Raw genomic sequence first — 27,289 nt, 5'->3', positions numbered from 1 at the left:
TCAGTAGAGTGTTGTCTGCTATACACAAAAGCCTAAGTTTACCCTCAACACCACATAAACTGGTTTGGGGGTTCGTACCTGTAATCTCAGCACTTCAGAGATAGACACAAGAGGCTCAGAAGGTCAAGGCACTCCTGAGCTGAGAGAAGTTCTAAAACAACCTGAGATACCTGAGATCTTGTTGAAATAAAAGGCACAGGGAAGAAGAGAGGGGAAGCAGGGAAGGAAGGTAGGAAAGGATGGAGGAAGGAGACTGTATGTGGTCTACATGTCATCATTTGTTCTCATGAATAATTTAGAAACATAGTTTGTACCACATGTAAGATTATGCATTATACTCGGAGAGCGGGGAGAGACAAAGGATGAGGTGGACATTCTGTAACTACAAATTGGTACTAATCCAATTTTTGTATCCATGCATCCTCCCAGATTCACTTTGTAATGGTTGTTTCCTTTTGTGTGGTTCTGTTGCACCATGATGTGGGAAGGAAGTGATGTCCTGATACCCCAGGCTTTTGAACATCTTTTGCAAATCTGCCAGTGAGAAATAAGTGTTCTCCACTAGTCTCCCATCTCTCCCAGTCTGGTGAACAGTAAGTGATGGCACACTGGTGATTCATTGAGTGCTATTTAGTTCATTCTGTCAGCTGTTTATTAATCTGTAACTTCCTGCTGAGATGCAGAGTGTGCTTTTTAAAGAAACCTTACACAGCACAAGTTTTATTTGGGGACCGGACACACTAATATACAAAGAGGATCTGCAAGAGTTTCAGAGTCCCACAAGGGGTTTTCTCACAGCAAAAAGTTTTGTGATCACTCACTGGCACGCCCAAACACTGTCCAGTGAAGTGGTAGTGTACAGATGAATGAACTCGCCTCAACTTTGAGAAAATAAGCTTCTATGCCAGGGAATTGAAGGCTGTAATCTGTGGTAAGTACAATCTTGCCATTCAAGGTCCATTGGGATGAGTACCATAGAAGACTCTAGAGAGGAGATGGAGGAAGACTATCAGCTAGTGGGAATCATAACAAAGCATCTCATTTTGGTGACCGTGGAGGGGACAGAGTAGACAAGGAAGAGATGGAAGGTGGTGCAATGGCCTGACAGTTATTCTAAGAGTTTCTTGCAAATGGTTTAAGTAGACACACTAAAGGATAACGTAAGAGCACAAGGAAGGAAGCAGATGGGAGAGTTGAGGAATTTTCATTAAAAGACATTACAGAAGGAGGTGAAAGGACCTAAGTCAGGGGCTGGCCTAGGATTCTTGGTGGATGGTGCTGTCTTCAAACTGAATGGAAGAAGAGAAGTGTGTTTAGGTGATGTCTGTGGGGGTAATAGACTCCCTTTGGGGACTGATGATGTTTATATGCCACCTGAACTGTGAGTACATTATTTGGGGCCAGCTAGATCATGTAGGGACATCATTCAGCCACTGGACATCAAGTTTGCCATTTGAGAAAGAAGTACAGACTAGAAATGTGTAATAGAGCAACACCTACCAACTTGGAAATATTTTTCCTCCAAAGAACTTCATGAATAGCTAGTGCTTCAAAGACATGTGCCTTGTGTTTTGAAACTATTTTGTACTGTTGGTACACTCCAGATCACATCACTTTCATGGTGTCAGCTTCTCTGTTGGGTGTTGGAGATGTTAGAGGAGAGAGAAGTACAAACTGAATATGATCCATCAGTTGACCTTTAGACTGTTAGTGCCAACATCAAAGCATTGCATGTCTCACTATGAGAGGGCTTTAAAAATATACTAGCCATCTATGGGAAACTATTAGTTATAGCTTATCTGAAGAATATTGCACAAGGAAACTTTCTGTCCAGTAATTCTTATACCAATCCCAAGAAAATGGGCAAGATATAAGATATGTCTATTACCATACAAGATGAAATTTCCCAGAATATCTTTTAGTGATAGTATCCTTTGTATTAGGGAATATGGACGTAGCCTAACCCGGCTTAACCTTAACCTAGCCATAACATCAGCACTAACTCTGGTGTGAAGCCTAGCCTTAAACCTAATATTAAAACTCAGCTTCATCCTAAAGTGAATTCTGACCCCCAACACTAATGACAAATCTAACCACAGCCCTAGTTTTAAACCTAAATGCAGCATGAACTCTAGCCTGAGCCCTTTGGTTGTTCACTAAATCTAGCCTTAACCCTACGGGTGACATTTTAGGTGATAGCCTAATAGGTGAGAATGTTCTTTGGGACTCTACTAACTAGAGAAAACCAAAAGTTGACTTTTTGATTAAATAAGTAATTTCAAAGTAGGCTTCATCATACAGTCTTTATCAAGATATCACTGGCTTCCCTGGCGTTTCCAGTGAAGACAACCCAGGGTATAGTTTCATTTCTAAGTGTCTACAGGACACACTTGATTCTTCCCTCTGACATCAGTAAGTGTGACCTAAGAACCACTGCTATAAAATGTTGGGAAATATTTCTAAGAAACAAGATTTAAGTGGAGAAAATACTTTTATATATAGCTTTCATAAAGTGTAAGCTAATTTTAATTTCAGACTTCAAAAATCTCCCTGAAGAGCAAGAGTTTTCTATTCCTAGAGCCTTCCAGAAGGGCTGGGGTCACAAGCTCCTCTATTTACACTTAAATCCCAGTGTGACCCCACCTAGCTCTTGCCAGCTAGAATGTATCTACATTAGACTGGTGATCACTAGGGTGATGTGTGGCATTTGGCTCTGGGATTTATAGGCATAAAATAAGGCAACACACTGTACTGTACTCAGGAACTCACAGCCAAGCTGAGCAAGAAAAACGATTAACACACACAAGACAAGAGATAATGAGATGAGACAGACAAAAGTCATATTCATAATTTGGAGATCATGAGAACACAAATGTTCCTAAGTGCTACAGTGTGCGGCATAGTCCCGGATATTGAAATGACCCAAATGTACAGATATCAATGGATGCAGTAGACAATGTCTTCTCTCCTCTGTATAGCAGTAGAAACTTATCAGAACTTTGTCACATATATTCAATTCTTCCCAGGCTCTTTCGAGGAAGAGCACAGGGCATTATTATTTGCATATGCAGAAACAGGCTTGGTCGAATTTCTTGTTTGTCCCCTAATCCCCCAGCAAGAATGGTAGAGATTTGGACTTGTGTTGCACAATTTTGAGTGTCACAGAAACTCATTCAGTTTCCCCCAATAGACAAGGCATGAACTACGCCCTAGAGGATTGAGCAAAGCTTAAGAGCTATAGCAAGTCAAATCACTTTTGAATTCGAAGGGGATAAGAGGAAGGCAGGAATCTGGGATGGGATTGCAGACAGATGGCAAACATGGATACAGATGAAAACCACTGGAAGATGTGGTGCTTTGAGTGCCAGCACAGGTAAAGCCTCACGGAAAAGCCAACGGTGTTTTGAGACAGAGAGTGAACTAATGAAAAATGGATCAGTAGTGGTGACCAGGGCAGACGAGAACGCAAGCTTTAGAGGCCAGCTGGGTGACTTTCAGGGGTGACATCAAGCAAGAGTCTGGAATGTGGTAGTAGACCTTAGTATAAAATTGAAATAAACAAGCTTATGGAGCAACAGTTAGAGGATAGGGTAGTGTTTGAGTACAGGGGTGAAGGAAGCAGAAAAATGAAAGAATTCCACACTTTTAATAATATATGGAAGCAGGCAAATCATGTGCTCTCTCTGGGTCTCTCAGGAAGAAGAATGGTGGGGATGAGATCAGCCTCATGCAGATGGTACAGAAATCTGGTGCATACATGGACTATTGCATAAATCCATCACTCTTAGTAAATAAAAGCAATTTTAAAATGGTGAGAAAGACAATGTTTTTAATAACATTTTTTATAATTGCCAAAAATGGGAAATATCTGAATACTGTACAATAGGGAAAGAGTTAAACAAATTAGGAGTATTGTGTTGAAATTAAAACTATATTTGAAGAACACAAGGCTGTAAATGCTTATAGTATAATGGTGGGTGGGAAAAATGTTATAACACTACCTAAATATCATGGAGAGGGATGATGGGCATGAAGTCCCTCACACCCTGGCTGAGACACTATTGGCATCTGACAGCTACAGGAAAAGAGAGGATCAGTTTTCTTTGAGGGTTTGGCCTCTGGGAAGTCTACCATGCTCCAGCAGCAAGCCAAACATCCAAGAGTATAGGGGCAGCACAAATTGAACTATGGCTATTTGTTTGTTGTTTGTTTTTTAATGACATAAAGTCAGGTAGCCAGGAAAGTGGGGTGGATCTGGGAGGGGTTGAGGAAGGGGTGAATATGATCAAAATACAATGTATGAAGTTTTAAAAGAACTAATAAAAATAAATAAGTATTCTCAATAAGTATGTGAATGAAGCGAAAGACTGGTTAGAATGAGTTATCTCGGTGCTTTATATGACTAGTTTGCATTATTTTGTACAGCTCTGAAATTTCCAAACTGTTCGTAATGAGCCTTTATTTAGTTTTATACTGAGAAAAGCTTTAAGGACAACTGTTAGTATCAAAGTCTTTAGATGTGCTATGTTTCAAAGCAAACATCACATAATGAGCGAAGAGGGTGGATTCATCCTGCACTGGCCTTAGAAAGTCGGAGTTGAATGGAGTGGCTTCTGAGAAATGGCAAAGGAGAGGTGACCTTCATGGGAGACAGAGAGCACAGCTCCGAAGACAAACGCAGTAATAACAAAGCAGAGATCGAGCCTCAACTAGACGGGACCAGAGGCAGGCTGACCTTTGGGAGCTGTTTACATCTCAGATAAATACAGAATCAACTCCGGAAGCAGATAAGAAGACAGTTATGTCCCAGTTGCAAACAATACCTCACAAAATACTTCAGGGGGGTCACTGAGCTCTGGGAGAGCTCTGCTAGAACTCTGCTCATTCCCGTCAGGACTGTAAAGCACTCCAATGCATGTGCATTTCTGAATAAAACCAAGAATCATCCATCCAGGGGCACTGCAAAATATCTCTGTGGAATTAACTTAGTGAATTTATATTTAATGAAATATAATGTTTCCAGGAAATAAACTCACATGTGTACCTTTGAGAAAAATAATAATTGAACATCTAAATTATGAATAAATTAGAATGATATTCATCCATGCCAATGCCTGTTCTGCTGGTTGGTGAGCCGCTAATGGAGCACAAAGCCACCACTCACCTGAGGGGACACGGAGCTGTAAAACACCCACCAGCCTCCAGGATCTCTGCTACATGTGCTGCCTTGCATGACCTTGCACTCTACCACTTGAAGCGAAAACCATGGTAACTATCTCTGACAGATGAGTTCCTGACAATGGAGCCTTCCTTTCCACACAGCTTTGATTTCACTTATTATCGAGCTGCTCAAAGTGCCGGAAGTTTTCCTCAGATTCTTCTTTTCTTCGCCCCACAAAAAATTACCCTTGCTCTTTGTTTTGGCTGCCCCCCTTCCCAATGTAGCACACCTCCAGGAAACCCCCTAAAATAACCAAATCTAGAAAGAGTCGAGATGTGGTTCTTCTCTTTCCATTTGGGGACTGCTTGTTAGTGGACTTTCTATACGCCTGTCTGTGCCTGTCTCCGTGGCCATCTTCACATCTGAAGGGTAATGATGACCACAGGTGGCAGTGAAGGTGCCCAGATTCCTTGCCAGCCGGTGTCCATGATTCCTGCCGGATCTTCCGGGTACAAAATAAGCGTAACTGCTCTGTGTAGAGGTGGAGGATTTCCCTCAGTGGTGAGATTTTTTTTTTTTTACCCATTGGGGACTGTCAAAACAAACACAGCAAGATTGTCCGCTTATCTCCCCACACAGGAAGCGAGCAGCATTTGGAAAACAAAATCTCATATGCCGGTTGTAAAGTTAATAGATGAACCTTAGACTATGTTTGCATCTTCAAAATATCAAAGAGGAGGAGAGGAGCCAGTGCTGGAGGAGCATTTGACCTTATTTATAGAAACGAAATAAGTAAACTTCAAATGGGTTTTTCTCCTACAGCTCTCTCAGAGTGCATTTTAACTAGCAGGGCTGTCAAAATAAGCTGCAGCTACCACACCGCTTGGAATCAGTGTGACATCGGGACCTCCATAAGAGGCCACTGTTTGTCTAACTTTAGCTACCCCGTGCACTTCCTGTAGTGTGCTTTAGCTGGCTGAGACGAAGGGTCCAATTACCCTCTGGCTAGCTCTGGGATCTTCTTGCTCTCTCTGCAGAGGTGTCTCTTTCTGTACTTATTACTTCTGGATTGAAAGGCTGATTCTGTTGATGAATTTATATCAGCAGAGAGCAAACAGAGTCATCTCCATCTATCTGGAAAAAGAAAGAAAAAGAGTTTCTGAATCCTTTTGCGGATGGCAATTTCTATTTGCTTGATTACATGTACATTTCATACAATTTGCTTGACAAGTGAGCCAAGACTGTGTGTTTTTCATCCATGACTTGGTGTGCAGAAGAGGAGGAAGATGATAAAGAAAAGAGTTTGAAGATTTTGAGGAGAGAAGGGACTGGAGTTTCACTGTGTCGTGGAGTCTGCTGGGATAAACAGCCATTCACGCACATTTGGCATTTTAAATTCAAGGCACAACCTGAAACCCAAAGAGGAACTTGTGTGAGGAGGTAGCAGACTCCAGCCTGGTAAGTCTCTGGCACTCTCTGTGGAAGCCACTAGCAAGAAAGTAATTTAGGGGAAATGTTTGAGTCCTGAGAAATTCTGATTTTCCATATCCAGGGTTTTGCAGAAATAAGAATTCTCACATGGTGGGAGAGGAACTTAGGAACTTTTTAACAAGACTGTTTGGTGCATGTTTTCCTTCAAAGATCCAGAAAAACAGTGATTTTTACCAACCTCATTCTACTCTGACATAAAGATCGAATTGTCAGTAGTGTGGCAAGATTAAGAAGGTTAACAATGCAAATTTTGCCTATCTTTCAAAATATTCCTAGATGTCAACTCTTGGTACCTAGACTTTTCATGGACATATGCTGAGGGATAGATAGTGTTGTATATGTGCTCATGTGTGTTTGTGTGTGTGGAAGTACATGTACACATGTGTATGGAGGCCAGAAGAACTTCACGTGTCGTTACTCAGGAGATGTCCATCTTTTTTTTTTTTGAGACAGGAGCTTGCACAGTAGACTAGGTAGGCTGGCCAGCAAGCCCCAGGGATCCACCTGTCTCTGCCTTCCTTGGGTTGGAACTACCAGTGTATGGCACCACACTTGGTTTTTGTATTGGGTTCTGGGAATGTAACTCAGGCCCACAAGTCTTTAAGCAAGCACTGCACTGATTGAGCTATCACGCCAGCCTTGAGGGATTTTTTTTTTTTACTAGAAATTTAAGTGTATCATTTTGACAAGAAATTTAGATGCACTAATAAGTTAGAATAGAAATTTTGCTTTTTTGCCCTTTGATTTATAATAGTGTTAGTGATATAAAGATAAAATCATTTGAAAAGCATTGAGTTGGTGACAAGTCAATTATAAAGAAAATTATAAGTGATATAAATATTAGACTAAGATTTTTAACTGAGTATTTAAACTTCAAAAAACAGAAATGCAAACAAAAACAAAATAAAATAACAAGCCACAAAGAATATTTTATTTTTATTTATCTTTAATTCTCTCTAGTTTTATAGTCAAACCCATGAAGTTGGCTTTTATATGTCCTTTGTCCTCATCCTATCAATGAAGAAATATCTAAATGTGAAATTGGTGCCATTTATTAGATACCAAAAAGAAAGTTGTTCACTAGACACACAAGTATCCAGTCTCCATGTGGATCAGTTGCTAACAACAATAACTATTCTTTTGGAAGATGAGCAATCATACAAAGTAATGCAAGTTTATAAATAATTAGGAAAAATAATTTGAAATCATGTGCTCTTGTATTGTGCCGTGCTTGTTCCTAAGGAGAATAAATGCCATGATTCATGAAGTAAGTAGCAAAGGCTAGGAATTGTGTGGAAGGTAGACACAATGGCAGCCTCATACCTCAGTCACAGTGAGGTAAGTGGACAGGACAGGAAAGAGGAACATATGTAACTGGCAGAGTTTGGGAGTACATGGTACACTTCTGTGGCTGTGATGGTACTAGACTCTCAGGAAAACTTCTTGTAGCATCAAGGGATATTATTTCTACCCTTCTCCATCTGGAAATTTTCATTTCCCTGAGAGAGGGGGAAGGAGGGGACTTCTTTAGCCTCTTCAGGGCACCTTTTGTTCCCCAAAAGAAGGAACTAAAACTCTCAGTCTCTCAGTATGGGATCCTAAGGAAGCCAGAGCAACCCTAGGGGAGGCCTTTGGGATTCTAGAGGGTCCATGTTTGAATGGGCCTACGAAAACATGAGGAACCCAGGCAATTTTGGTTTGAATTTCTAGTTAAAGAATTTACAATATCAGCGGAAAGGGATGTGCATAACTAGAAGAGAGAGGCTTTCACACCAAGCCTGCCTTTGAAGCCAGAGCACCCGTCTAACGTGTGACCCCATATCTCTGACTCTTCATGGTGGCTTTCCAGAGGGTGTCCATGTGGATATGGAAAAAGACCGGCTTCCTCCTCTTTGTAAACAGATGTGGGTCAGCCAGGGAGACTCAAAAAGATTGCAACTGGGTTAGTTTTGATGACTGAGCATCTTGGCCATGAGAGGCATGGAGGTGTGTTGGGTTGACTGTGAGTAGGCAAAATGAAAAGACAAGTGGGGAGTCAGAATCTAGGTGCAATGGATTGTAGAAAAGAGGAGAGGTATGTGATAGAGAGCTGGATGGAAGGAAAAGGGAGGTTGTCTGCCGGAAGTGAAGAAGGCATCAAGAGAGCCAGAAACAGGTCAACAGGAAGGAGTTGTGATGGTCTGGACTGATTCTGCTAACAAAGTGTGTGTCTGTACTCTGGGTGGACAGGCCATGGTCATGGTGCCTGAAAAGTAATAGAATAGAATGGCCAAACAATTAGACATGGCTAGGAAACACAGGATTTCTCTTTCATGCCTTCTCACTTCTAATATATATCTCTAATTGCTGGGTCCTTTGCCTTGATCCTAGATGCCCATTCAGTGTTGTACTGATAGGTTTAAATGTCAGCAGGACACAGCCTAGAATCATATAATAAGAGTTTTAATGAGGAATTATGTAGAGCAGGTTGGCCTGTATGAATGTCTGTGGGGAATTATCTTGATTGCTAATCGATGTATGGAGGAGATCCTGCCCCTTGTGGGCAGCACTAACCCCAAGGCTGGGGATCCCAAATTGTAGTAGAGGAGGAAATACCTGAGATCAATAAGGATATGTAAATTATCTCTTTGATCTTGACTATGGATGTGGCAAGACTAGCTGCTTGAGTGCCTGTCATGATTTCCCTGAAATGATTCACTGTAACTTGGAAATGAAGCCAAACAACCCCACCCCACAGCAGAAGAGGAAGGGAGCCACAGCAAAGCTGCCAGATGTTCATCCCCAGGTTTGTCATGTTACCAGAGTTAGGGTCAGAATCTGTGCCCCCAGCAGCTATAATAAGCTGGGCTTGGCCACACATCCCTGACAGGCTAATTGAAAGAGCCAAATTCATAGTGAAAAGCAGATGAAGGAGGTTAATTAAGTGTAGGTGCATCGGGAAAGGGTGCAAAAAGATTCATAGACAGGCACAGACTTCATACACCAACTCCACCCCCTGTCCATCTGTCCATCCATCTTTCAGGTCCTTAAATTAGGGCAAATTTTTAATAGTAGGCAAGAGAAGTGCACAATTCAGCAGCCCATCACTGACCTGTCATTGCCTGGGCTCCCGTTTTTCCTGCAAGGTGGTTGGATAAGATATTGCTCTTCTATGAAATCCCTTTCCTGGAGACAAGTTTCCAGCCTGCCTAGGTGTCAGCCTTTTCCTTCTCCCAGTGTGAAATTCAGGGGAGAAATTCCAATCAACTAGGTGCCTTGTTTCAGTAGCCCATGCAGCCAGTCTCTTTGAATGTCCTCATTCTTTCCACGCATGCTGGTTACCGTCTGTTGTAGGGTTCCTCTACATGTGGTGGATCCTGACAGCTGATTCTTCTGGGGAGTGAGAAGACTTTTATATGATTTCAAAAATATTCTTTTGGGTACCCCCAGCTGTACTCCACTACTAAGGTGGATGTTGATTATCCTTGTGGTCATCTTCAACATCTTCTTTCCCCTCCATTCCTTTGACTAGGGCCTATTCTAGACTCTTTCTGCCCAAATGAAGTAGGGCCCCTGGAATCAGGCTCAGGGAAACATTTTTAAAGGTTTTGCAAATGAGCCTTCCTGCTGACCCAAGTGAGGAGCTTGCATACAGACCCAGCCATTGACAGAAGGTAATGTACTTCTGATATCTTCCTTCTCTTTCTCACTTGCTCTGTGGTACAGACGACCATGTCAAGCCTGTGGTGAGTGCTTTGGTGAGCCAACTAGAGCTCCTCCCTCCTCCTTCCCCAGGGCAGGGAGAGGAAGGCAGGGAAGCTCAGCTTTGTAACATGTAACACGCCTTGGTGGGCTTTGGAATTTGATAGTATCTGGAATTTACTATTTTTCAGTCTTTAAGGAAAAACTAAAACAAAACCAGCCAGCCACATCCTAATAGTCAGTTAAAAGCAAATACAAAACAAACAAAAGAAACAAAACAAACAACAACAAACAAAAAATAAACAACAACAACAAAAAAAAACTACAAAGAGAAAGAAGAAATGCCCATCAAATACGATAAAATGGGCTGAGATACCACAAGATTTCATAGGAAAACTTAATCATCTAAATAGTGAATCCAATATTGAATGTGTGTGAGCATGCACACATTTTCCTACTAGCATATGGATCTATGTGGATGCGTGTTGGGGCCTGAGATTGAAAACAGGTATTTTCCTTAATCACACTGCACCTTGTTTATTGAGACAGGGTTTCTCACTGAACCTAGAACTCACTGATTTGGCTAGACTTCCCTGGGCAGCAAGCCCCAGCCTCTGTCCTCCCAATCACAGGTTATGCTCAAAAACAGTTTATTCAGTGAACGCTTCAAGTATCAAATAATAGAATCAAGGTCTCTAAAACTTCTTTGAAGCCCAGTTTTTTTTATACAAATTTGATTGGCTAATTAAGCTAAAAGGGAACTTCATAGAAAAAGATGAAATTGGAATATTGTTAAATACTTAGAAATGGATTTTTAATTAGTTCCTGCAAATCTTTTGCATATGTAGTAAGTCAAAGTAAGATAATATCCTTATTTAAATTAAAGCACTTTAGAAAATAAAAAACCATTTTTAAAAAATGGATTAGATTTAATTTTGATATGTGGAATTTCTATCCATTGACTTATCTGACATTCCCTTTCAAAACAAGGTTTAAAAACCTGATGAAGGTCTGAGACACTGTTTCCAATCTTCTACTTAAAAGTTGTTTTTGATGGCTGTCTCAGTATTTTCCTGTCTTCCAATTTCCTCCTTGTTTGTTTGTGTTTGTTTTTTGGAAACAAGGTCTTGATGTCTAGACCAGGCTAGCCTGAAAACCACAGCCACCACCTCCCTCAGCTTTCCAGGTGCTGGGATTTGTAGACACTAGTGAGTTATCACACCTGGCTCTTTTTTTCCGGCTGTAACAAAGTGCCTTTGATTTGGAAATTAATGAATCATGTTAATTTATGTCTTGTACTTTCAACAGCATGTTGTTGGCATCTAGTGAGGGCCTTCTTAGGGCTGCTTCTAGTGTCAAGACATGCTGAAGAGCTGTGAGCTGAAAGGCAGTGAGAGCTGACCGTTATAGCAAAGACTCCAACATGATAACGCATGGATTCATATACACCTCCCTCAGCCCCACAGCCCAGCAGCACTTCACTGCTAGGTAAGTTTGAGAACACTTGAACTCTGAGGGAACACATTAAAATCATAATTTTGATATTATATTCATACTAAATGTTTTCATTTATAATTCCTTGATTGTTCTTTAAGCCTATCTCCCCAATTAGGTAAGTGTTAGCTAGGTATTTCAGGCTTCGTGTCTGGCTGTGTCAAAGAAGACTGTAAGGAACCCAGATCAGAGCACACTGTGTTAAGTTCACCAATAAATAACTCGTAGAGTAAGAGAGCAGCAAAAGGCTTGACAGATAAAGCAATAAACTTCCTGGCCCAACCAGACTCTTCTGCACATAAAATATGTACTTCTTAGATAACTTATAAGCTTAAGAAATATCTCAGAAGCATCAAAACAATAAACTTGAACTCTAGTTCATGAAGTAGTAAATAAACCCAGGCAGTTGAGTTCTATCGTGTCTTACTCTGGACCATACTACGTTGGTTATGCAAGAGCTAATAAGTGCTCTGCCTGTCTGTCACTTATGTTTAGAAATTAATGGTAGCCTGAACTGTGACTAAATGTGTATCCAAGGTTTGAAGCATTACCCTTGACCTGGTGGCAGCTTTGCTATTGGAAACATAGTCAGTATTTTACAGATTTGTAGACTGAAACTTTTCTGACAACCAGCCCTTTAAAAGACTGAGTGAGTGCATTCTAAGGGATTGTTGCCCTTGTCAGGTCAGTGTTGACATGTAAGCTATTTCCTCATCTCCAGTGAAACTCTGGTTTCTCAGAGCCAGCAGTTTGGTGGACAGTGTTGGAAGCAGTCAGAAAGCAGCCTGTGTATTACCTGATGACCCCTCCTCCCCAGAGACTTCTTGGTTTCCTTGAGCGCTCCATTGAGCTTGGGATGGTTTCCCTCTTGTCTTGGCAGAAACCATAGCCTCCTGAGGGCTGTATCTGCAGCCTTGTGGCAGTCAGGCAGGTCAAGGGCAAATGACAGCTCTGGCAAAGAGTCCCACACTGAAGATAATCATTACCTTCCTTCAGCTGGGGCTACTCCTGTCCCCTAAGAGAGCAATTAACACAACCACATTTTATGTTCAGAGCTAAGGTCCTGATCCACTGCGGTTTCTCTTTCAGACATAATTGATGATGCCAATAAACGTAACTCTGGGGTGAGCGTCTCTTGTCTTCTCATTTTAAAGTGCCATTTGGTCAGAGGTGCAGTGAGGAGAGGAAGCTGACTAAATCCATGGAGGTTCACATTTCTCCTCTAAGCTCCCTGTGGAACCCACTTGTCCTCCATTCCCTTCTCTCCCAGCTCCCGGCAGGAAGTGTGGCTTCATTCCCAGGGTATTGAGAAGGAAGCAGTGGTGGTCTCCATGTGAAACGTCCCCTTTTGGCTCAGGTGTTTGAACTCTTGGTCTGTAGCTGCTGCCCATACATTTTTGGAAGTTGGAACCTTTAGGAGGTGGATCACTGCAGAACGGCCTTAGGTTTAGCCTGATCCTACTTCCTAGGCACTGGTGGCTTCCTGACTTTGGAATCTATGTGACAAGGTGCCTCACACACTTGTCACCATGGAGCTAGTACTTCATGCTTTCCCCACCATGCAGGCTGCATCTACTGGGACTTTAAACCCAAATAAACCTTCTTTCCCTGGGTTGCTCCTCGCCGGACAGTCTGTCCTAACAGATAACTGGTATGTGTTTTCTTTCGGCCTCAATTTCTTTCTTTTCCATTGTATACTTACTCATTCTTTGCTTCTTCTTGTCGTAGGGACTTTTCTTTTCTAAAGTCATATTTTTCATCAGCTTTCTGATTGTTTTGATCTTTCTCATTTTCCACCTCGTCTGCATTTGTTTCGTTAATCTTACACTTTCCTCCACTCCTTCCAGCCTCCCTGTAATCATATACACATTATCTTAGTAAAAGAAGAAAGTGACATTTTGTGATTAAAGTCCTTAATCATTCTGTCATATTCTTTTAAAACAGGTCAGAACACAAGAGGGCTTCTTAGGAGGGCCTGCGAAATCTTGAGCAATTCCTATTTCTTGGTGCTGTAAATGAACTCATATTGAAAATCAGACCACATTCTGCTCCAATGAAGTCATTGAGGAAAACATTTTGAGACATAATTTTATACTCATTATAAGATACCCTATAACTTCTACTCACCACATCACTACATCACCCACATAAGCCCAGGGTGTCTCCCTGGGGAAGCTTCTGCACTCTCTGAGTGTGTTCCCTCACAAATGTCTCCAAAGCTAGATGCTCACTGTCCTGTTTCTGTGTGCAATCTCTTAGTCACTTGTCACATCAGCAATCTTTCTTCCTCTTCTTCTCTTCCCTTTCCTTCCTGTTCATGGGACTGCTTTCCTAGAAACTGTTAGTGACCCCTTAAAAATGCACTTTCTGCTTTCTTCCAAATTTAAAAAAAAAAAAAAAGACACTCATGACACTCATGCAAATACTGAACAGGAAAAATAGAAGCTTATGAAATAAGGTATAAGATAGGGCAAGGGCCTGGGGGGGAGTCCAGAAAGCTCCAGAAACCCCAGAAGTCATCACAGCCTCTGAGGTCTAGAAGAAAAGAAATCTCAAACCCCAGCTAAGGGATTTAGCTTTTTTAAATTTCTTTCATTTTTTGCTGATTACATTTCTTGGTAAATAAAGTTTACTCCCGTTCTCATTAAAAACCACACAAACTGTGCTTTTTTTTTTTTTTTTTTTAGAGGAAGTAAACATACTGGTTACATCAGCCCCAATTAGCCCTTGCTTTCCTTTTAGTAGATTCAACTTATAGAGAAATGGGGAAATATCAAGTAATCTCCCAAGAAGTAGCTCTTCGCCACACATTCGGATTGTCGGGAGGGTCTTTCTGGACTCTGACTTCTTTTGTACCTCTGTGTTTCTAGATTGTTGCAAAGGTTAGCACTGGCCTGAATTGATGGAAAATGGAAGTCCCTTGGTTGGGAAGGGTGGACTGTGTTTATTCTTTCCTTCAGTGTCCCAAATACTTCTATCACGTATATGCAAACAAAATCCGTTGTTTATTCCTTTGTGTTTGGTTTTGTTTCTCATCTAGTTTTCAAGTTAAAACACTCACTGGCTATTGTGAAAGCCACATTGCCCCAGCGGATACCATGACTCTAGCATCTGAAACTATGGCACATGCCCCCTTAGGAATAACCCACAAATGTCAACGGTGCAGATCTGGTGTCTTTTTCTCAGGATCTAATGTTTCTTCAGGAGTCGAAAGGCAAACAGTCATTTTTGACCCACAGTGGTATTTGTCTCACTTCATTTAGCCTGCTCTTACTGTAATCAGTTAGTAAATAATAAGTATGTTCCTGGAACTTTGCCTGTGGTCATAATTGCCTGGAAGGTAAGTTAAAATGCATATTGCTGGGCCTGCTTTCCACTTTCTGATTCAGCCTGATCTAGGAAAGCCCAGTGATTTGCATTTAACAAGCTCCCAGGTGCTGCTGCTGCTGCTACTAGTGTAGACAGTGCTTTGAGGAACTCCTGTTCTAATTACAGCCCGACACTGCAATGATCACACACCTTCAAATCAGCTTCTAATTTTACTCTACATTGTGCAAGACAAACAGCAAGATTACTCTGGGAATTTGCAATTTTGATGAAGAACACATATTGAGAAAGACGTTATTTTTAAGAAACTTAATATCTATTCTCTTAAGCTTCAAAGGATAGCATGGGCAAAACAGCAAAGCTTGGGTTGTGCAGAGGTAATCTCCAGCCAGTGTTGCTTTTGCTGATGGACCAGGATTCAGTGTGTGAGCTGGGCTGTTCTTCAAGCTGGATCTGTTATATATAAGACCTGTTGATCCAGCAAGCCTGTTGTAAGGTCCATTTGAATGGTCTGCTTACAATCTGCATTCAGTTAGCTGTCAACCACACAGCTCAAAGGGTTGATGCTCTGTGTCCTTCTGCAGCCATACCACAAAACAGGCAGCATCTTTCTTGGAAAATTTTACCTCTAGGATTGAAAACCAACCAGGATTCCCCGAATTGCTATTCAAAGAAATATTGCAAACATGTTTTTCATGATTTAGCTTTACTTTTCTTCCCCTTATCTGTTAGGTATTTATGGGTTTGAAGCATCCTTAAGGTGTCTGTATTTAAATTTTTTCCATATGAGGTCACGTCTGTCTCTAAGGAACACAAAGAGACAAGAGATCAAGGGGCTGTCACAAGCACAAGTTCAGACCCTACAAGAGTAAACAAGGGCTGAGGAGATGGTTCCGTGTGTAAAGCATTGGCAAACATGTGCGAGTTCTGAGTTTGCATCCTTAGAGTCCTTATAATCCTGGGCCTGGTATTGTATCTATTAACATAGTGTTTCTACTACAAGGAGGGAGAAGGAAGGAGAGCTGCAGGAGTTCAAAGGCCAACCAGCCTGAGGTATCTAGAGGCAAGCAGGAGACCCTGTCTTAAACAAGGAAGAAGGCTAGGACAACACCCAAGGATGTCTTTAGTCAAGCACACCCACACTCACACCCACACGCACATATGCACAAATATAAACATACAACCCATCACATGCACATTGAAGACAAGAGAGAGACAGAGAGACAGACTGCTGCAGAATCACGGTGCTTGGACCAATGGGCGTGGCTGTAGAGGCCAGTTCAACAGAGCCTTGGCATATAAAGCAGAAGGAAGATGAGCCACACATCACGTAGGGAAGAGGAACTGTCTGTGGCACTTGCTATACAGAGCTGATGAAGAACAATGGGGCTAGTTTGAATATTAAGCACACAGCAGCAGAAGTACGTGCATTTTTTTTCCTTCCAAACCTCTGGTGTCATGCAGCATGACATACACATCCAAAGGCTGTGGCATCACTGTTGCTTAGCCCAGGTTTTAGGTGAGCAAACTGGCCCAGCAAACAAGCCAGGAAAGGAAAACTTGGCAAAAGAAATGAACCATGTTCTGTGTGGTTCTGTTATTTTCTTTCTTGACTACCTCGCCTGGGTTCTGTCTCTTGGATTTTCAAGTGGTCTTGGGGCACAAAGATAGATATTGCCATTTGGAAGGGAGTAAGGAGCACTGAGGAATCTTTTTAACATTGGTTTCTTTCTTCATTTTTATCTGTTTTTTTAAACCATCCTTTTCTTTTTTCTAAATAACATGACCATAAAACTTCATCTGAGGAAACTTGCTGTCTTCATAATTTGACTAGAATAGATCTGTTCTCAATCAAGTTTTTCCAGGTTATTCAGTCTGTGTTTTCTCCCTCTCCCTCCCTCCCTCCTTCCCTCCTTCCCTCCCTCCCTCCCTCTACCCATCCATCCATCCTCCTCTTCCCTTTCTCTGGTAGTTAGCTTTACATGTCAACTTGACCCAACCCAGACTCACTTAGAGAGTCTCACTGAGTTATTGTCTACATGGGGTTGACCTGTAGGCATGTTTGTCAGGATCATCTTAATTGATTTAGTTGAAGTGGGAAGACCCAGCCCATTGTGGGCAGCTGTTCCCAAGGCAGATAATCTTGAGCTGTGTTCGTGAACACATCAAGCTGCGCACACAGCATGTGAGCACGTATTCACTCATTTCTCTCTGCTGTTAACTATGGACATGATGTGCCAGCTATCTGAAGCTACTGCCTTGACCAACCCAGAATGATGACTGTCACTTGGAATTGTGAGTAAAAATAAACCCCTTTCTCCCCAAAGTTGATCTTTTGTCAAGGTATTTTATCACAGCAACAAACATGAACCCCTCCCCATCTCTTTCCTTTTCCATTTTTTGTACTCAACATTTGATTTACTCAACTGTGAATGCTCAAATAATATAACTTTTCCTATTGTCCTTTCTAAAATATGGCAAAAGGTAAAAGCTCTACCAATACTCATTGCAAAAATCAATAAGAAAATGTGATATTGAATGTTATTTCTATTTTTTGGACTATGAATCAAGTCTCTTCATGATAATATAGGATATAGGATTTTGCCTCTTATTTTTAATAGATACTAAACTATTAACGGTCCCTTCTCCTACCAATTTAATATTGTAAAAACTTACAATGTATTTTCACACTTGTCCTCAATCCAATGGTTTATTATATATTAATTTATTATATATTAATGTATAATAATTTAATATATTATATATTATAATATATGTATTAAAAACAGAATTTCTTGTATCTGACAAAGGGTAAATTATTTTTTCTTATAAGCTTGTTAGGCTTTTAAAGTTAAATATATATATATATATATATATATATATATATATATATATATATACATATGTTGATATATCTCGACATCCTTTGGAAGTCTGTAGACTGAAGACTGGGAAGCAAAACAATTAGAAAACAAAATAGATATAAGTTACTAATGAGCTATTAGTGAGTGAGTAATATTACAAGCCTGATGTAGAAAATGCAATGTAAAGAATTATCTTTCTTTCTTAAGACTGCATATTTGGAGCCCCATAAATATCTCCTCACAAATCCAGCTGGTCTTGTCATACTACACAGCCTTGTCCTGGATTGACATCATGTCTAACAGTGAGTCTGAGATGTGATTACTCAGGAGGTTGAAGAGGCATGTAGTTCTACACTGTTCTGGAAATGACCCTGAGTGAGCACTGTGGGGTGAGACACTTCCCCATGCACTCTGCATGGTGCATGCTTCATGATGCATTCCTGGGGCAGTTAAGATTCATGGACTGTGGTAACAGCATCCCTCACACCCTTGCAGGAAAGGGTTTCCTTTACACATGGAGTTGCAGAGTATGAGTCTTTGGCAAAGATCCCATAGAACCTGGCATCCTGGATGGTGACGGAGGACCCAGTAGAACTCAGCACTGGCTTTACAGGAGATGTTATAGAGAAGCCATGTCAGGTGAGGACCTGGGAACTGGGGCCTTTGGGGTTCAGTCCCTGGGATCTTGCTGACCTGACTTGGGGGATACCTGTTGTGCCAGCCTTTCTCAATAGTGACTGCACTCTTCCTGACTTTAAGTATAGCGTGTGAGAATGAGGCAGAATGGTGGTGATACATCAAGCCATGGTTTGAAATAGAAAGAAAAATGAGAGGAATACCAAACATTGAACCTGTTTTTCTTCTTGGGAGGAAGACACATAAAGTCGCTGAACTACATATTGATTGATTTAAATGCACTTTCTTACCCACAGGCTAATCTGTGCTCAGTGGTTTGATGATCCCTTCAGAAGACTAGACTTATACATCCCTTTGTTTTCCCTGAGGTAGGCAAGAACAGGGAGATAGCCTGGTGGTGAGGGCTCAGAGAAGGGACCAGGTTAACTCTTCAGACTTGTGGGCCTCTTTAGTTTATCAGTGGTTATGGTAGAAATAGGAGGGTGGAAAGGAAGTGCAGATTTTGTTTCAATGTACTAGTTACTAGAAAATGTCTCGAGTAGAAGCTGAGATGCCTGGTGTTCACCACAAAATCAAAATATGTAGAGAAGAGAGGCTTTCCTCTTGCCTGCGAACCTCAGGCGATACCACAAAATTCCACCAAGTGAGGAAAGTCTCATTTTGATATATTTAATATGTACTTAAGGGAGTGAAAAGCCTCTGAAATCACAGTTATTTATCTAAACTACAGTTTTGGGAACTTCTTTAAGCTTTGTGTGCTAGCTTTGTGCCTCTCTGGCTTTCCCTTGGTGCAAAAGTGCACACTCTCATAGTGTGTTAGACTAATAGAGAAAGGGAAAGTGACCTGTGACGAGTTGACAGAAAGCACACTTCTCAGAGCAGAGGCCAGGGATGCCACGCTGGACCGGTTTTCCATTCGTACTGGGGACATGTAAAGTGTAATTATGTCAAGAATAAGCAGATCATGGAATGTGTGTGCATGTGCAGAGGCCGGAGAACAGCCTGAGGTGTCATCCTCAGAAACGCTGTCCACCTCCTTTGAAACAGGGTCTGTCACTGGACCAGAGCCTCATCAGATATTCTGGGTCTCTGACTGGCAAGTTCACCATGTTCAGCTCCATGCTCACTTAAACCAGCTGCAATAAGTCTCTTTTTATTGATTCTGCCTTTCTGGAGAACCCTGACTCCAGGGACTCTGATCTAGGATGCCTCCCACCCACACCCAGCCGGCAGGCTATTGAGGATATTCACATCCTTGGCACCGAACCGTGCTGCTGAGGATTAGTTCAGTGCTGGGGCTGCCAAGGAAAGTGAGTTAAATATATGGCAGTTCAAAATGGAAAGACTCGAGCTGACGGAGAAATTTTTATGTAGAAGGTGGGCTTTCAGCTATTTTTCTTAGGATCAAATGCAAACATGCCTGAAAGTCATTTAATGACTATAAAGTTTCCATAACAGCATCAGATTATATTTAGATTAAGATCTATTGTACTGCACACAGTATGATGATACTACTTATGCAATAAAATTGTAATAATTGAATTAATAGTTGATTGTATGAATTATTTGAATGCTAGGCACTACAATAAATATGTCACACTGGCTTTTTCCTCCATAAATATTAGATAAGGATGAGATAATATGCACAGATTCACACCAGGGAGTCCGAATGCATATCCAATGGCCATAGGAATGGCTACCAGCTGCTCAAATGGGGCTCTAAGGATTAAGTGCTCTGGCCTGCCACAATGAATTCCACACATTCCACACAATCCTGTTGTTGTTGGAGCAGTGCTGGCCTTGTGGTCAAGCCAAAGCCACTCATGTACAAAGAAAACAGCTCCCTGACTCCCACAGTAAGTACTTCCTCTGTCTTCTTAGAAGGAGAGAAGCCCAGTTCTGTGAGGTTCTTCCAATAACCTACTCTTAATTTTCCACCGCCCTTAACCCCAGGCCAGACCTGGGAAGGCAGATAAACACAGAGGTAAACTCAGGAGGTCATAGATTCAACACGATTCTGCCCTAGGAAGGAGTCGGAGGCGCCCAGCTTTCTGCTGGTAGGCAGTTCTAGTCTCTCTGTCTTGCTGAGCTTTTGGGGAGGTTAAAAGTCCCTGTCTTCATGTTATCACAAATCCAGGGGTTCCATGGGAGGGGGAGACAAAGCACAAGCGATATAAAATGAAAACCCGATAATGATCACAGCAAGCCAGGAAGCATCTCCTACTCCCGGGCCTGTATTAGGCAGAATGAGGTCAAGGCCAACATGAGGAGTGCACTGTAGAAGCATCTGACTCCATGTCTTCTCTTCTCCTGGGTTGGCTCTTGCCATTAGCTAGCCAGAGACGAAGGTTTGGGCTGGTTTATGGTTCTCTAGACAAAAATGAAGAGTTTCCACTTTCATGGCTTATGTGATGAAAGGCACTGTATCCTAATCTGAGCTTTGATGAGGTCCTTCAGGGTCCACCATTCTTGTGTCTATCAAATTAGAGAACCCAATGCGGCACTGAACCCCAACGAACTAGAGATGGCTGATATCCCAACACCCAAAGGAGACAGAAAACAGAACCTAACAATGTAAATGGCCAACAGGTCAGCAACAGCCAGGCCTCTACACAGCTTTATAACCAATCTCCCATGGCTACCAGGGCCAGGGACCAGGACAGCAGACTAGCAGCTAGAAAGGAACCAATAATTACCACAGAACATCAGCTTTCACATCTGGGAGACAGGTAGAGCTAAGTTCCAAGTCCAACTCTACCTTAAAATTGTCTTATGGCCATTGGTAGGTGAAACAGCTTCTCTAGCTTCACCTTTCTCAAGGTTAAAAGGATATAGCTGTGACAAACGACCCCCATGCACATTCCCTGAAACCAGAGGGTATGGCTCAGTATTGTCTTGATTCCCAGAGCTTAATGCTATGTCACTATGGGTTCCAAGTCTAGGCTGGTGTCCTTCAAGCAGAGCAGTGAACATCAGCTCCAGGAAATTAGAGCATTGGCCACACGGCTGGGCATCTGGGATTCTGACAGGGCTGTGATAGGCAGGAAGTTATTGACTTACCTCATACCATGGCACACACCACTAATAAAGCAAGATATTTTCCTCAAAATCCCTTTCACCTCAGAGCTCCTAGAAGACACAACACAACTAATACATAATATCAGGCTTAGCCAGGTAGTGGTGGTGCACACCTTTAATCCCAGAACCAGAGAGGCAGAGGGGAAGGGAGCTGGAGACCAGCCTACTCTAGTTACACAGAAAAACCCTGTCTTGAAAAACCAATTCCAACTAAAATAAAATAAATAATAGTAGATTTGCTAGATTCAATTTATCACCCCTGCCCTCTTCTCTTTCTTGCAACTCAATGTTCTTCATTATGTAGCATGAAAATTAACTGGTTTTCAATGGGAAATTCAGCTCTTATAGATGACTGTATTTTAATTAGGGACTTTAAATAATTGAATTACTTGGGTGATGGTGTTTGTGTTATTATATTAATGAAGGGTATGCCCTTCTAATTTAGTACTGGGTAAGTAGGTGGTAATGCATTTTATCACATGAACACTTGGAATAGACAGTTAGCTCATGGCTGGGCCTCTCTTTGGTCCACAGAATACATAGAGAACAGTTACTCATGACACTGTGATAATATAGTTTTCTCAGTTCTGAGTAATGCTGTTACCCGCATCTCCTTTAGGAGATTTCCATAGCCTAAGTTGATACTAATTATCTTTGACTTAATCTACTCATTTGCTTTCATTTATATTGCTTTGCAACAGTCTTAGTTATTCACCTTTTCCCTAGAAAATGTTCACCATGCTTATGGAAAGGCAGCTGTAACATTCCTTCCTGACCAGGACTATGAATTCTTCTGAATGTATATATCCCAATTGGGTTACAAATTCTTCTGGGATGTATTACATCATCTCCCATGAATTTTTCATACTCTTCCTGGAATCATTTCCAGGTTATCTACACTGAGACAAATGTGCTGCCTATCCACAGTAGCATCAAGACCTGGTTGACTTTCTTCTGTCGATGTGATCATACTGTCTGGGTTGGCACTTGATTCCCTTTCCTTGACACTTTGAAAATTCATATTTCATGTTTTTTCATTGAAAGATGGTCCTTTTCATCAATCATAATGAGGAACAGAGAATCTGAAACATTTGAAGAAGTATTAGTTACTTTGCTCACTGCCATGGTCAAATACCCAGAACAAGCAAATTGAGGAAGGATAGACTGCCTTTGGTTCCTGGGGTCAGGTGACTCAGTTCATCATGGCAGGAAAGACATTGTGACTGAGGTAGCCTTTGCTGGTGGAAGCTTATGGTGTAGTTTTTGTTTTTTCTTTCTTTCTTTTTTTTTTTTTTCATTCTTGGCAGATCAGGAAGCAGGAAGTTTAGGTGGGAACTAAAAGTGAATACCACCTTTAATGTGGGTCATAGCCTGGAATGTTGGTAGAGGGTTAAAATTAGGAGAAGGTTGGCTATGGAGCTCATAAAACTGGAACTTCACATGGATGGGACTTTTTCAAGACCCCAGGGACAGTCTTGGCAATGTGTTTACACAGTCAGATGTTCTTGTGAAATATTTGAAAAAATATTTACAAAACTCCAAGTACTTTTGGTTGAGACCTCTGTCTCTAGTTCCTCCCTTCCCCCTCCCTCTTCACTCATGTGTCAGTGTGCCCAGACTGTAATGAGAGCTCTGTGGCTCCATGTGAGGGAAGTAGAGTTAGGGATAATATGGCCGCGTTTAGTGGGTTATTGAAGAAGTTCATAGCCACATGTGTGTAGGACTAAGTTAATGCTCTCTCAATGTGGACATAAATTCCAAAAGTCCTCTTGTTCTATACCCTGCTCTTCTTGCTGTGACGGGTAGGTATAGAGTCCAGAGCTCAACACTATAATGAGAACACGTTCTACAGGGCAGCAGTGGTATGGCTGGATGGTGTAGAAGAAACTAGGATTTAACGTGTAGAGGCAGGAACTGCTTATTGGGAAACTCTTGCTGTTACCCAACATGTAAAATGATAGACAACTCTATATTAATTCACTTGGTCAAGATGGAAGTGGTAAGGAGGTAACTCAGTGGAAAAACATTTGCCTAGTGTGTGCAGGCCCTGGGTTCGATTACTGGCACTGCCGCCACACCAAACCACCCCTGCACAAGCAAAGAGTAAATAGAAGAGTTCTTTCGAGAATTGTTTGGGGGAGGGGGCTAGGGAAATGGGTCAACCTCTGCACAAGCAGAAGGACCAGAACTCAGGCCCAGCACCCCATGCATGCCTACAACCCAGCACTGAGCAAAGAAGATCTGGGAGGATCACTGGGACGTGCTGGCTGCCAGCCTTGCTGCAAAACACAAACTTCACATTCAGCGGGGACCTTGCTTCAAAAGGAATAAGGCAGAGAGTGACAGAGGAGGATACAAAGGCTGCTCTGGGCTCAGATCACACATGCAGGCAAGCATACAGGAACACATACATGTGCATATACCACACAAACATTTATCACAACCACACAAATCCATAGACACAAAGACACACAAAAGCAATTAGATTAAACCAATTTTATGTTTAAAGTAATAGTAGGACTGCACATCTTTGTTGATAGAATGGGTGGGGTGAAAGGTCAGACTTCCTGTGTGATGCTAGACACAAACCTACCCCAATGCTAGAGGGCTCTGCCTATGTGCACATGTATGCACTTGATGCATTTTAGCATTCTCACGGGTCTTGGGCTATTTTGATATAGCTTATTCTACAAGTATCCTATGTATAGTCTGCTGGCTCCAGAGGAAGCAACTTGAAAAACAGTCATTGATCTAGGGATAAAAACCCTTTGAATTCATTAACTAATAATTGGTCAAGATGTGTTGCAAAAGAAAGTTTAATTAAATGCTCATATGCTTAAGTGGTATCATAACTTCATTTTATGTGCATGAGTGTTTCGCCTGCATGGAAGTATGTGTACCATGTGTGTACCTGGTGTCTACAGAAGTCAGAGTGGGCATCAGATCTCCTGGAACTGGAGTCATGGGTGGCTATAAGCTACCATGTGGATGCTGGGAACTGAACTCAGGTTCCCTGTAAGAGCAACAATTGCTCTTAACTGCTAAGCCAGCTCTCCAGCCCAAGGAATACATTTGAATTGTTCCTATGTATACCTTAGTTTTGAGTTAGTTGGATGCATGTTTATTATTTATATTAAAATTTAAAATGCAATATCCAAGAAGTAGCCTACTAGATTCCCAAACTATAAACTGAATAAAAGAAGACCAGAAGACATCAAAAAAATCTTTCCTACATATCACTACAGAAACATAGGAGATACATAATGAAAATGATGCAGGAGAAATTAAAAAGTGCTATAAAAAGCAAGAAATCGGGTTGGGGATTTAGCTCAGTGGTAGAGCACTTGTCTAGCAAATGCAAAGCCCTGGGTACGGTCCTCAGCTCTGAAGGAACAAAAAGCAAGAAATCAAGACACAAAACAGGAAAGGAAAAAAGTAAAAAAAAAAAAATGAAAATAGTTTTCTTTATTATTTTTTTGCTTACAGGTATACATATATGCCTACACGAATTTACGTGTATATCACATTCATGTAGAACCCACTGGAATTGGAGTTGTGGTCTCTGTGAGCCATCAGGTGGGTGCTGGAACTAAACTCAGGTCCTCTGCAAGAGCAGTAAGTGCTCTTAACTCCTGAGTTACCTCTGAGGCCTCCTAAAAGACATCTCACATGAGTAGTACACAAATGTCAACAGCAACTTTAGGCCGATGTCTTCACTTATAAATACTGTGGTCTTTCCATATAGATTTTCCAAATTTCTACAGTTTTTACACAAGTCTACATAGGGTACAGCAGATACTCCTCAGGTGTTAGTTACTGAACATTTCTTTTACATAAAAGCAACCCCTGTTCATGATTTTTTAGCTTTTGACAATGGGAAACTCATTTATTTGTGACTGTATTCAATAAACTCAGTCATGGGATAGCAGAGTCATTTTGAAAGGGGAACAAAAAAGCTACAGCACTCTTCCAAAGCATGAGTCATCACATTCCCTGGTCTCTTTCAAGAAAAAACTGCCTTCACAGGACTGAGCGATGGATCCCTGCATCAGTTAGCATGATTGTGTTTGAATTGCCTCTTGCTTTAGGAATACCACACAAACCACAGTGGAATTTACTACATTCAAACACAGAAAAAGAAACAGGGGTGGGATGGGGCCCTGGAAAGATGGCTCTACTGGTTAGGAGCATTGTATTCTCTCACAGAGGACCCAGGTTCAATTCCCAGCACCCATCTGGGAATTGAACTCCAATCCAGGAGAACTAACACCCACACTGACCTCTGCTGATATTATATGTGGTGCGCTTTCACACATGCACCTAAAATACCCACATGTGTAAAATAAAAATAAATTAATATTTTTAAAGAAAAGAAAAAAAACAGTGAAATTCATTTAACAGCATGTCTTCTTTGTAATCAGTAACATATAATTGAATATTTCAAATGTGAACATTAAATATCAATATCTTTAAATATTTCTAACTTAAATGTATGGATTTTTATTTATTTTTAAAATTTTTTAAAAAAATGCACCAGGGCCCATCTGACACTTTGTATAGATGTGACACTTCAATGAACTACTGAGCAAGCTACAGGCTGGGTATCCTCTGCAGGTGACACCAGGGACACTCAGTTAGGCAGGCAGCTGGTGTGTCACCCTGCACTCTGGTGGCACTATATTGCCTCAAAGCCTCCCACACTGTGCCCTGAACCTCCAAAACAGCAACACAAAGCTTGTCCTTGGGTCCCCAGGAATCAAATGCACAAAATATTCCCACATCCGGATCTTATCAGCATGTCAGGCGCGGGAAAGCAGTATCACCCACTGGGCAGCTTTGTATTAAGCTTTGTTAATATTCCTATCCCTGCTTTCTAGAAATATGTCACACAAGTGGAGTCCTCACAGACCATTCAGTGATTCTCAGGTCTCTCTGAATTAGTAGAATTCTTATGTCCCCCTGGCTTTAAATGGGTAGAATTTAGACTTTAGTTCTTGTCCTAAAGGAATGGAGACTAAAACGACAGGAAATGAAGCACATTTTTATGTAATTAAACATTGACTGTCTCCTCCTAATACTTCCAGTTTCTGAAACACTTTAAACATTTTTATGTATTAATTACTTATTTCTCAAATACTTATCTGCTGCCCACACAGCCTTCATTATCGTTTATTCTCCTCAGTAGACCACAAAGATGACATGCATTTTACCTCTGTTTATTTTGCACTCTTTTTTTTTTTTTTTTTGGTTTTTCGAGACAGGGTTTCTCTCTGTGTAACTTTGAGCCTTTCCTTGAACTCACAGAGATCCGCCTGGCTCTGTCTCCTGAGTGCTGGGATTAAAGGTGTGTGCCGCCACTGCCCAGTTTATTTTGCACTCTTAAATTGCACAGGACCAAACCCTGGAATTCATAGTTGTGTTTTATTATTATTATTATTATTATTATTATTATTATTATTATTATTATTAATCTGATTTAAATAATAAAGTCTGAAAGTATTAGTGTGGCCATTAAGCTTGGGCTTACTGGTGCATCATTATCTGAGCTACTGAGAGA

This window comes from Onychomys torridus, chromosome 17, assembly GCF_903995425.1.
Source record: "Onychomys torridus chromosome 17, mOncTor1.1, whole genome shotgun sequence".
NCBI lineage: Eukaryota > Metazoa > Chordata > Mammalia > Rodentia > Cricetidae > Onychomys > Onychomys torridus.
The sequence above is the reverse complement of the archived record's forward strand: the minus strand, read 5'-3'. Positions refer to the sequence as shown.